The sequence below is a fragment of the Octodon degus genome, unplaced genomic scaffold, assembly GCF_000260255.1.
Source record: "Octodon degus isolate 3935 unplaced genomic scaffold, OctDeg1.0 scaffold00112, whole genome shotgun sequence".
Classification (NCBI taxonomy): domain Eukaryota; kingdom Metazoa; phylum Chordata; class Mammalia; order Rodentia; family Octodontidae; genus Octodon; species Octodon degus.
Genome location: NW_004524688.1, coordinates 5,511,170 through 5,523,989, shown reverse-complemented (window position 1 = coordinate 5,523,989; position 12,820 = coordinate 5,511,170). Strand labels below are relative to the sequence as shown.

Genomic DNA, 12,820 nt, shown 5'->3' with positions numbered 1-12,820 from the left:
TTGCCTGGCAAGTGCAGGGTCCTAAGTTCAATCCCCGGTACTGAAAAAAGAAAGAAAGAAAGAAAGAAAGAAAGAAAGAAAGAAAGAAAGAAAGAAAGAAAGAAAGAAATCAATCAATCTTGAATGAACAATATAGGAAAGAAACATAATGCATGAAACAGATTCAAGGGAGATATCCAGGAAATTAAAAATTGCATTAAAAGGGCCAGTGAGATAGCTCAGCAGACTAAGTGCCTCCTTAGGTAAGCTCAGGGGCCAGGGTTGATTCCCAGCACCACATGCAGACTAAGTGCCTGCTTAGGCAAGCTCAGGGGCCAGGGTTTGATTCCCGGCACCACATGCTGTGCCAGCCCCATCCCTGGGCATGCTGAACTGGCCACCAAGACCAAGTGTGGTGTGCATGCCTGTAATCCCAGTGCTGGGGAGGCTGAAAACAGGAGGATCACCAGGAATCCAAGCTGCGTAGTGAGACCCTGTACCAAATGCATTAAAAAAAATGCATTATAAGTTGGCAAAACTGTTTAAATGAAATTGAAGATACACTTTCAGACTTTGAAGACAGCACTGCAGCTAGCGACTAGGAAAGGAAAGATCTCTTAAAAATAATAAGGAACCAGGAAATAATAATCCAACAGCTACAAGATGACTCAAAGATGAATAATATCAGACTGACATGTCACAAAGAAAAAGGAATCAGTACAAATGACATAAAAAGACTATTTGCAAAAGTAATAGCAGAAAACTTCCCAAGCATGGTAAAGGAATCTGACAAACTGTTAAGTGAGGCATATAGAACTTCAATTAGAATCAACCAAAATAAATTTACAGACATATAACAATCTAGATGACAGAATATCAGCATGAAAACAGCATATTAAAAGCTGTTAGAGAAAAGAAACAGATCACATTTAAAGGAAAGCCCATCAGAATCACAGTACAAACCATCAAGTCAAGAAGAGGTTGGAGTGAAGTATTTCAAGTACTGAAAGAAAACAACTTCAAACCCAGATTGATGTATCTTACAAAAATAATGGAGAAGTAAAATACTTCCATGAAAAAGAACAACTAAAGAAATTCATTAAAAAAAAAGAAATTCATGACCACCAAACCAACCCTACAAAGAATACTGAAAGATACTCTAGAAAGAGATAAAAATGACCATGATTTCAAGAGCAACAATAGGAAAAACAAAACAAAACAAAACAAAAACAAACAAACAAGAACACTAAACAGGGCAAGCAATTAAACACAAGGAAAAAGTAGGGAATCAACAGCAGGAAAATAATGTGACAAAAATAAGCTGTTATAAGCATCAATGTAAATGATCTCAACTCACCAATGAAAAGAAATAGACTGGCAAAGTGGATCAAGAAACAAAATCCAGGGGGGCCTGTGGGTTAGCTCAGTTGTTTAAACACAGTCAGGCCCAAGGGACCATGATTTGATCCCCAGCTCCATATGCCTTACCAGGCTTGCCTTTAAGGCAGCCTGAGCCAGCCAACCCCCCCCACAAAAAAAATCCTTCTCAACTTTTTGCCCTTTCTGATTCCTTGGCCACCATGATGCCCATGAAAAAGCTTGCAGCAAAGGGGGCAAAAAAAAGAAACAGGTCATGAAGTTCACCCTTGATTGTACACATCCTGTAGAAGATGGAATCATGGAGGCTGCCAATTTCGAGCAGTTTCTCCAGGAAAGAATCAAAGTGAACAGCAAAGCCGGGAATCTCGGTGGAGGGGTGGTCCCCATCAAAAGGGTCAAGAGCAAGAACACTGTGACTTGTGAGGTGCCTTTTTCCAAAAGGTATTTGAAATATCTCATCAAAAAATATTTGAAGAATAATCTGTGTGTAGTTGCTAGCAGCAAAGAGAGTTACGAATTACATTACTTAGATTAACCAGGATGAAGAGGAGGCGGAAGATGAGGATTAAAGCTCCTTTGTCTGGAATATTTTTTATGAGTTCTTGAATAAAGCTTGGGAACAAAAAAAAAAATCCAGCAATATGCTGTATATAAGAAACACATTTAGCTCAAAAGGAAATTCATAGGCTGAAAATCAAAGGATGGAAAACAAAATTCCATGGGTCAGGAACCCAGAAAAAAGCAGGGGTAGCCATTCAGTTTGCAGACAACATGAACTTCAAACCAAAAATAATCAAACAAGATAAAGAAAATCACTGCATCATTACATAGTTGTTAGGGGAAAACTTCAAGAGGAAGAGATAACAATCATAAAAATGTATGCACCAAATACAGGAGCATTCAACTATAAGACAAATTTTAAAGGACATAAAAATCAAATAACCAATAACAGCAATAACAGTCTTAATGGGGGAACTTAACACCCCATTGTCTCAAAGAGATAGATCAACTAGACAAAAAATTAGCGAAGAGGAAGCAGAACTAATACAAACCTTTGAACAAATGGACTTGGTAGACATTTTCAGAGCACTCCTCCACCCAACAACATCTAAATACACATTCTTTTCACCTGCACAAGGGACATTCTCTAAAACAGACCACACACTAGTCCACAGAACATGCTTAAGTAAGTGCAAGGGAACTGTAATTATCCCATGCATACTGTCTGATAGTACAATGAAAATGGAAATTAAACACAAAAGAAAGTGCAAAAAACCCCATGAACACATGGAAATTAAATAACACTCTCCTGAACAATCAGTGGGTCACAGATTAAATTAAACAGGGATTAAAGTGCCTGCAAGCAGACACAGTGGCCAGGGGTTTGATCCTGAGGCTTGCTGTGCCAGCCTTGTCCCTGCCTCCTGGGGCACACTGAGACAGTGATTGAGACTGGGTGTGGTGGTGCCGGCCTGTAATCCCAGCACTTGGGAGGCTGTAAACAGGAGAATCACTACAAGTCCGATCTAGTAGTGAGACCCTGAACACCCTGTAGACCCTTCCCTAAAGTACAGAAAAAAAAAAAACAGAATAAATTAAACAATATCTACAATTCAATGAAAATTCAAACACGTACTGCAATTTGTGGGACGCGATGAAAGCAGTTCTCAGAGGAAAATTTATAGCAGTGAACTCTCATATTAGGAAAATAGAAAGGGAACAAAAAATCTTATGCTGCCTCAAGCTTCTAGAAAAAGAAGAGCAAGTTAAGCCCAAAACCCAAAAGGCAGGAAATTATAAAGATCAGAGCAGAAATTAACATAATGTAAACTAAGAAAACCATACAGAGAATTAATGAATCAAAAAGTGGTTCTTTGAAAGATTAAATAAAACTAATAAATTCCTAGCCAACCTCTTCAGAAAAAGGAAAGAAAAAACTCAAAATCAAGCAATAAGGAATGGAAAGGGTGAAATTACTACAGATTCTGTGGAGACTCAGAGGATCATCAATAGCTACTTTGAAAATCTTTACTCTCACAAGATGGAAAACACAAAAGACATGGACAGAGTCCTAGATATGTATGAATTACTAAAACAGAATCAAGAAGATACAAAAATTCTGAATAACCCAGTATCAGTGAATAAATTGAAAATGTAATAAAAAACCTACCAACAAAGAAAAGCCCAAGTGTGATAGATTTGCAGCTGAATTCCATAAGACATTTAGAGAAGGTTTAATGCCAATCCTCCTCAAACTTTTCCATGAAATTGAAAAGAAAGCAATTCTCCCTAACTTGTTCCTGGAGGCAAGTATTACTCTGATACCAAAACCAGAGAAAGACCCAACCAGAAAAAGAGAACTACAGGCCAATCTCCCTAATGAATACAGACGCAAAAATCCTCAAAAAAATACTAGCAAATAGTGTGTTGGCCATGTCCGTGGGGCTCACTGAGACAGCAACTGAGACTGGGCATGGTGGCATGCACACCTGTAATCCTAGCACTTGGGAGGCTGAAAACAGGAGGATTACTATGAGTCCGATCTGTGTAGTGAGACCCTGTAGACCCAGCGCTTAAATATATATAGATAGATATCTATATCTATATCTATATCTATAGTAAATAGAATGCAGCAAATCATCAGGAAGCTTATATGCCATGACCAGGTGAGATTCATCCCAAGGTTGCAGGGATGGTTCAACAATGCAAATCTGTAAATGTAACGCACCATATCAACAGAGCCCAAAACAAAAAAATACATGAACATCTCAACAGACACAACTTTTGACAAAGTTCAACACTCATGCATGATAAAAAAAAAAAAACCCACAGAAAATTGGAACAGATGGTCTTTAACTCAATCTGATTAAAGCCCTCTATGAAAAACCAACAGCCAACATCATTCTAAATGGACAAAACCTGAAAGCTTTCACTATAAAATCAGGTAGAAGACAAGGATATTCTCTATCACCACTTCTATTGAATACAGTTCTGGAAACATTAGCCAGAACAATTAGATAAGAGAGAGAAATAAAATAAATGAGTTGGAAAGGAAGAAGTTAAATTATTATTCATAGATGACATGATACACTCTATGGAAGACCTAAAAAGCTCCAGCAAGAAACTCCTAGAATTAACAAACAAATTCAGTGGTGAGAAGGATTCAAAGTCTACATCCAAAAATCAACAGCATTCCTATACACAAACAACAAAACTCACAGAGAAATTAGGGAAACAACACCACTCACAATAGCATCCAAAAAAAGGAATTAATCTAACAAAGGAAGTAAAAGATCTATACAATGAGAGTTACAATACTCTGAAAAAAGAGAATTTCAGAAAATGGAAAGACATTCCTTGCTCATGGATAGGAAGAATCAACACTGTGAAAATGGCTATACTCCCAAAACTCTTATACAGATTTAATGCAATTTCAATGAAAATATCATTAGCATACCTCACAGATCTAGAGAAAACAATCCTGAAATTCACTTGGAACCAGAAAAAAACCTGTAATAGCAAAAGCAATCCAAGCAACAAAGGCAAGGCAGGAGGCATCACAATCCCTGACTTGAAATTACAATACAAAGTTACTACGATAAAATTAGCATGGTACTTGCAAAAAACCAAAAAACAAAAAACACACAAATCAGACCTGAGGATCAATGAAACAGATTAGAAGATGCAGACACAACTCCAAACACACTTAGCCACCTCACCTTTGACAAAGAGGCCAAACATGTTCACTGGAAGAAAGATAGTTTGTTTTTTGCTTTTGTTGTTGTTGTTAGGTGTGGTTACCACTGCATTTATTTTCCTCCAGCTAATCGTTCTATAACTTCAATAAATTTGCCTTAAAGTTAAGCAAGAGGTTAGAACTGGACCACTTGGCCCTTTCTTTTCTTGTCTCTTCCCAGTTCAAAGTGCTTGCATCTCTTAATGGCCAGCATTCTCTTCAATCTGCAGTTGGGCTCCACACACTCAAGTCTCAGCACAATCTTCTTTTTTGTTTTAGCCTTCTTCTGGAAGATGGGTTTCACCTGCCCACTGTAGCCACTCTGCTTCCAATCATAGGACCTCTTTCCTTGGGCATACAGGGAATCCTTGCCCTTCTTACGCTAGGTCACTTTGTGAGGCTGATGCTTGCCACACTTCTTACAGAAAGTCCTTCAGGTTTTAGGTACACTGACCATCTTGGTGGTAGAGCTGTCTACACGATGAAAACGAGAAGCCCAGCAACTTAACTTGTCACTTCATGCCACTTGCGCCACACAGGAAAGGCAAGATAGCTTCTTTAATAAACAGTGCTACAAAAACTGGCTTTTGAATGCCAAAAATGAAAAACAGGTCCATCACCATGCACTAAACTAAAGTCAAAATGGATTAAAGACCCAAACACTAAATCTACTGGAAGAGAAAGTAGGTAGATTTCTTGATGACACACGGAGAGGCACAGAGTTCATGAACAAAAATCAAACTGCTTGGGAAATACTTCAAAGAATCAACAACTATGATCTCATTCAAAGTTTCTGCATCTCAAAAGAAATCATCAACAGACACAAAACCCACAAATTGGGGAAAATCTTAACAGTCACTCAGACAAAGGACTTCTATCTATAATATAAAAAGAACTAAAAAAAAAAATCAGGCTCTTAAAATGCAAAGACCCAATCCAAAAATGGGCATGTGAGATGAATACACATCTCTCAGAGGAAAAAATACAAATGGCAAATAAATGTATGAACAAAGTTCAACAGCACTGGTCATTTGAGAAATGCAAATTAAAATAACACTTAGATTCCATCTCACCTCAGAAAGAATGGCTACCACAAAGAAATCAACTAATAACAAATGCTGGAGAGGTTGAGGGGAAAACAACCATTTACCACTGTTGGTGTAAGTGTAGACTGGCACAACCTCTGAGGACATCAGTGTGGCAATTCTTAAAAAAAAAATTAAAAAACTAAGGCTAGAAGTCCCATTCGACCCAGCTATTCCCCTTCTGAGTATTTTTCTAGAAGAATTAAAAACATCATACTACAGTGATCTACATACCCTCACACTTGTAACAGCACAGTTTGTCATAGTTAAATCTTAGAAACAAATCCAAATGGGGGCCGGGGAGATTGCTCAATAGAATAAGCACTTGCCTGGCAAGTACAGGGTCCTGAGTTCAATCCCTGGTACCACAAGAAGAAGAGGAAGAGGAAGAGGAAGAGGAAGAAGAAGAAGAAACAACCCAAATGCCCATCTTTTGAGGATGTGTAAATATTGTATTGTCTCGCTAGTGTAGGAACTTGAAAGAGTAAATAACATCTGAAAGGTACAATAGATTAGTAAAAGGGAAAGAAACTGCAAAAGAAACAATTGGGATGAAGGAAAAGAGAAAAAAGAAAGGAAAAAGTACGTATGTATACATACAGGACAGTCTACGATGATTATACTACTAATTTCTATTGGTGTTTTTATAAAATATTTAATTTATTTATTTGATACAGGGTCTCACTACACAGCTCGGACTCGTAGTGATCCTTCTGTCTCAGCCTCCCCATTGCTGGGATTGCAGGTATGTGCCACCACACCTAGTTTTGGGATCAGCACATCATGCCCAGGGTTCTGGAGCTGGCACAGCACGTGTACTGGGGATTGAACTTGGATCCCTGCATTTGCAAGGCAGACACTTAGACCTCTGAGCTATCTCCCCATCTCTCTACTGGTTTTTTGAAGGTAGTACTTAATGTTTAAAATTTTTACTCTGACCAATTTTACACATTTATATCTGGTAATCTGAGCAACCACATTGAAGACAACAATGTGTAATATAACAACCAACGCTGAATACCTATCATCTTGGTTTTTAAAAAATTATGTATAATTTCTAATGTCTTATCTATTATTACTCTATTTTCTTTAAAGAAAAAGTTGGTATGACTCATTTTCAGATTCCTGTGGCGTATTCCCATTTCTAAAATCTAACATACTGGAAGACCATCTTCAGACAGATAATACATGTTCTGGTATTCTGACATTTCAACACCCACAAGAATAATTTCATGTGAAACTTAGAACTTGCAGCCTCTGGATTTAATAACGTGTTTCCTTTCTTGGCATATGTTTTAGAGAAAGTTCACACATAGCCATTTGTCTAATTGCTAAAAAAGAAAAAACCTGCTAGTTTATAAGGATTCATACCACAGATATGGCTTTGGGATGGTTCCTTTTTTTTGTACTGGGGACCAAACTTGGGACCTTGTGCTTGCCCTCCACTGAGCCATATCCTTAGCCCTGTTTGTTTGTTTGTTTGTTTTTAATGTATTTAGTACAGGGTCTACAGAGTCTCACTACACAGATCAGCCTCAGCCTTGTAGTGATCCTTCCTGTTTTTCAGCCTGCCAAGTGCTGGGATTACAGGTGCACACACCACCACGCCCAGTCTCAATCACTGTCTCAGTGCACAGGGTGGGGGGGTGGGGTGGGGGTGGGGACATAGCACACGGGATCAAACCCTGTTCGTTCCCTGACTCTGCCTAAGCAGGCACTTTAGTCTGCTGAGCTGTCCGGCCAGCCCTAATACTTCCTTTATTAAAGGTTTTTTAACATCAGATTTTATTGGTACTTTATATGTAATGATCATGTTCGTCATAGAGAATTTGTACCTGTACATAACATAACTTGATTCCTTTTTTTTCCTATTCCCCTACCCTCCCTTCAACCCCTCACACTCTCCCCATTTACAAAAGCTTTATTTCCATTGTGATACCTCCTCTTAAATATGGAAATGAAGAGAAATAGTACAGAACAATCTATTTGAAAATATATAAATAATTTAGTAGAATTAGGTGGAAGCCATCAAACTATAAAGGACAAACGTTTAGGGAGAAGCAGTTACTGTGAGCTCTCTAACCCTGCAGAGGGCACTTCTTTTTTGTACTTTTAATAAATGTAAAACCTCACTACCTTTTCCATTTGTTTTGTCCAGTTCTTTATTTACAAAAACCTGGAACAATCTCTAGGAGTTCATGACACCTCAAAAACCTGGTAGCATTTTTGGCAGAGTCAGGCAGGAGCTAGGGCCCTTTGGAGACAGTTCTTGTTCTCATTTTGTCTCTCTCTCTCTCTCTTTCCCTCCCTCTTCCCTCCTTCCCCCTCCTTCCCTTCCTCCCTCCTTCTCCCTCTTCCCTCTGAGGTCTGTGGACTCAGGCCAAGAAGGAGCTCACTCTTTTACTTTTTCCTTTCCTTTTCTCCCCAGGTGGGCCCCAGTTGTCTTCTTGTTCTTTCTCTCCCATCTGTCAGAGGTCTTATCCTTTAATGTTTTTTCTGATGCTGGTTACAGGAGAGAGGCAGGGAGCTGGAGGGGAGGAAAAATTCACAGAAGCTAGGAAGCTTGGAAAGTTTTCTCATTTCTCCTCAACAATTCCTGCCACGTGGGGATGGGATGCATCCAAGTTAGCAGTGGGGTCACCATCTGTCCATGTTGTGCAGTTCTGGGCTGTACCTCTAGGAGTTGATGGCCAGATCTCCCCCAACCCCACATCCTGCTGGGGTGGGCTTGTGCTGAGGTACACGGTGTGTGTGGGGTTCGAGCCCCAGGATGTGTGCCCTGATGGTGACCCATGGAATGCTGTGGTGTCCTCTGCATTCATGCAGGGTGGGGGCTGCCAGAGAGCTTGCTCTTCACCCAGTTGCAGAATGAGCTGTTAAGTTCCACATGTCAACCTAGGGTGGATATGCCTTCCTGCCCTCAAGAGTTTATTTTCCCTGATACTTTTTTTCAATTTTCTCATTCTTAAAAGTAAAAAGCTATCAGTAACAGTCTCCTGATTGAGGAGCTGCCTACTCCAGCCTGCCCATTTCTGTGCTCAAAATCTTGTGTGTACCTCTCCCTAAGGTGGTCTTTTGTCTCTGGATATCCACAGTGTATCACCTTTCCAGGATTCTGTCTTTCTGTCTGTCTCTGTCTCTTTCTGCAGTCCCTAGTCTGGGGATCAGACTAGGGACCTTGTGCTGGCCAAGCAGGCACATATGCAGCTGAACTATATCCCCAGCATCACAGGATCTTGTTTCTTAAGACCTCAAGGAGTCACCAACCCACCTTTCCACCACGTTTAGCAGCCATTTTGCTTCATCATGCAGATCAGCCACAATGGTTCTGCCACGGTTTGGGGGCATTTTAATTCATTGTGTGGGTAGGTCATGGGATTCTGCTGTTTGTTTGCCTTTTTTTTTTTTTTTTTTTTTCTAACTGTCATCACAGACACCAGGAAATCCTACTCTTATAGAGAAGAGCTAAAGCCTCTGCCTTCACAGAACATATGGGTCTCCTTCCCTCTTTTTTTCTAATTTAGGTTAGACCCTCTCCCTGTTTTTACCTATATCACCTTAAACAAAGTAATCATGAAAGTTTGCATTCTTGGGAAAATGTGAGGGATGCTGTTTCTCAAGTGGCTAAACAGAGCTCCAGGCAGCTCCACCTGGGTTGCAAATTATGAAGAGGCCTATGGGAAGGCCATGGGACTGCTCATTTCACCAGAGATGTCCAGTGTACAACTGTCTCAGAGGATGCTCTGGGGACTCAATAGGTCTGCATCCTTCCACATGAGAGGAACAACCCTCTGATGTAACCCAGACCTACTCTTTCTCTTATCACAGGCTCTACACAGGTAGCTAGTTAGAGCCCACATCCCCCCGGGGGGGGGGCTATACCCTTGTCTTTTAACAACTTACCTTCTATCGCAATACTGTCTGAGTCCAGTATGAACTAGGAAATGGCAAGAGATGCATACAGAATGGCAACCTAAATTACAATAATACTCCTGTTATATCTTTACTATAAAAGTCAAGGAAAGTGGTGTGAAATCCTTTATTTTTAGGCTTTTATGCCTCTTTATTTCTAGAAAAGCCAAGAACTATGGTACCTAAGCCTTTAAGGAAGAGGAAATTGGTATCATTGACCCTGTCCTCAGATGCCCACCTGTCTCTCAGGGGGCATATGCATCTCTCCCATCTATTTAACGAAAACAAGCACACTTGAAGTTCACCTCAAACTCCTTCTTACAATTGGCAGGCCAGTAAATCAGTTCCCTCCTTGTACTCTACAGACAACTTTTAGCCCCCAGGACATGTTCTGAGGACAGTTTCTTCTTCTAACTCACAGATGCCCATAAGAAAGGCCCCAGGGGTAGAGAAGACTACTCAAGTCTAGGTTCCTTTCTCAGCAGCAGATACCTAGCAACGAAGGAATAGTTAGGCTGATTTTCAGAAGATCCTGGTAAGTTTGCAGATGGGTTTCAGACTTTGACCCTCACTTTTGACCTATCACAGAGAGATGTCCAATTTGTTTGAACACTTGCCATACCCCAGACCCCTATGACACAAATGCTGGACACAGTCTTGTTTATATTTCACAATGAGAATCCAGAAGAGTTAAGAAACAAGGCAGGCCATAATTACAGCTATCACAATTGGTAATGCTTTAAGCACACCCAAGTTATTCAAGGGAAACCCAAGGCCAACCAGGGAAAAAGACTTTGATTTAAATGCAAAAGGGCTGGTGAGATAGCTTAGTGGACTTAGGCAAGCACAGGGACCGGTTCAATGAGCTTGCCTGGCTCCACCCCTGGGCATGCTGAGCTGCCACTGAGACCAAGCATGGTGGCACTATAGGTGTTATAGTCCTCAGCACTGGGGAGGCTGAAAATAGGAGGATCACGGAGTCAGAGCTGTGTAGTGAGACCCTGTACCAAATACATTTTAAAAAACAAAAAATGCAAGGAAGTTGAACTCTGGACATATGACTATACCAAACTACCATCTGGGCCCTACACTGTGTCAGGTGGCTGATGTGCCTGACTTAGGGAGGAGGACTGAATGTTCCTGCTTTCAGAGGGGCTGGGCCAACAAAACCCTCACCTCTTTCCTGGAAGGGTCCAGGAAAATCTCTAATACCCCTCTCCATGGACATCTCCATCTCCTGCAAGAAACCCTGCATGACTTTAGACATCATGCGCAAACTAATTCATTTACTCTGCTTTAACTTCCTTTTCTGGAAAACTCTTCTCAAGTCTATAATCATAATTTGGGTCAAAGGAACCCCTATTGGAGTTTCTTTACACCTGCTCTGACATGTCATATCAAAGGACAAATGTTCAACTGTGAGTTAACTGTCCCATAATGTCATACTCCCTTACTAGGAAGAGATTTACTAGTAAAACTGGGGGCAATTCTCCAATCCCAGAAATGGCCAAAGCGGATTTTACATGTTGGAACTATGCCAGGTCATGCTCCTTAGGCTCCCATGAAGTTATCATAAAGACCTGCACTACTTTTAATCCTGGGTCAGGTTCAGAGACTAGCCACTCTTGTGCATGAGTGATTTCCTAAACCTATGCAATCAGGCAGAATGTCAGTGACCTGCCTCTCTGAAACCCTGAGGAGGTGTGGTTACTTAACTGATGGATACAGCTTTGTCCAGGAAGTATACTAAAAGGCAGCTTATGCAGTTATCTGTTCACAAGTCACTGAAGCCAAACCCCTCTCCTCTACACATCTGTGCTTAAAAAGAAAAGCTTATAGCCCTTACTCAAGCACTGATATTAGGAAAAGGAAAAACTAAGTACACAGACTCTGTACCTTTCTGGTGCTACATGGCCATGCAGCATTATGGAAAGAAATGAGCTTACTGACCAAAAAGCAATCATCTATAAGACATAAGCAGAAAGTTCTACAACTCGAGGCAGTTGCATATTTTCCCTCGCAGGTTGCTGTCATTCATTACAAGTGACACCAAAGAGATAAGTCGAAAGTGTCTTTGGGAAATCAAAAGGCTGATAAGCAAGAAGAGCACCCCTCACCTTTCTAAAATAAAATTAGCTCTACTTGAACTGTTTGAGAAAAAGACTAGCCAAAAGAAGAAAGTTACTCCTCTGAACCACTGGAGTATCTGAGGCACCTCTTCAAAAAGCAAGATTCCAGTACTGCTCTGGGTGCAGGTAAGCAGAGTCATTAACGATCTCTGAGTAACCACAGCTTCAATGGATACCTGTATCAGGACTCTTGTTTTTAACTAGATCCACAATGTGGATAATCTTTTTAGGTCTCTTGGTAGTTTATCTAATATCCCTCTTTACCATACTTTCTCCTCTATAGGAAGTGTGGAAATAAAAACGTCTCTAACTGCTGGATCTGTCATAGTCCACCTTTTAATACAGTCCCCAAAAATATTTTGACCTGCTCCATTTCTTCCTCTCTTTTTCTTTTCTTTTTTTTTCATAATTTTATTGATAAACAGCAATGAGACAGTTTCAAATCAAATCACTAGGACAGTTTCAATAACCAACACACTGCATACATTCTTCTTAGTGGTTAATTGCTGTACAAGATGTGGACTTGAGATCCTATTTACAAACACCATTAGAACAAATCATTCTATTCATTAAGAGAATGTAACTATATATCTATCCCA

The 12,820-nt window shown here is 40.2% G+C and overlaps 1 protein-coding gene and 1 pseudogene across 1 annotated transcript in view; both read right to left on the bottom strand.

Moving 5' to 3' along the window:
• Nucleotides 1–12,820, bottom strand: part of B3gntl1 (UDP-GlcNAc:betaGal beta-1,3-N-acetylglucosaminyltransferase like 1) — a 147,278-nt gene that overhangs the window by 29,835 nt on the left and 104,623 nt on the right. The window lies entirely within an intron of this gene.
• LOC105743278 lies at nt 5,232–5,577 on the bottom strand (annotated as a pseudogene).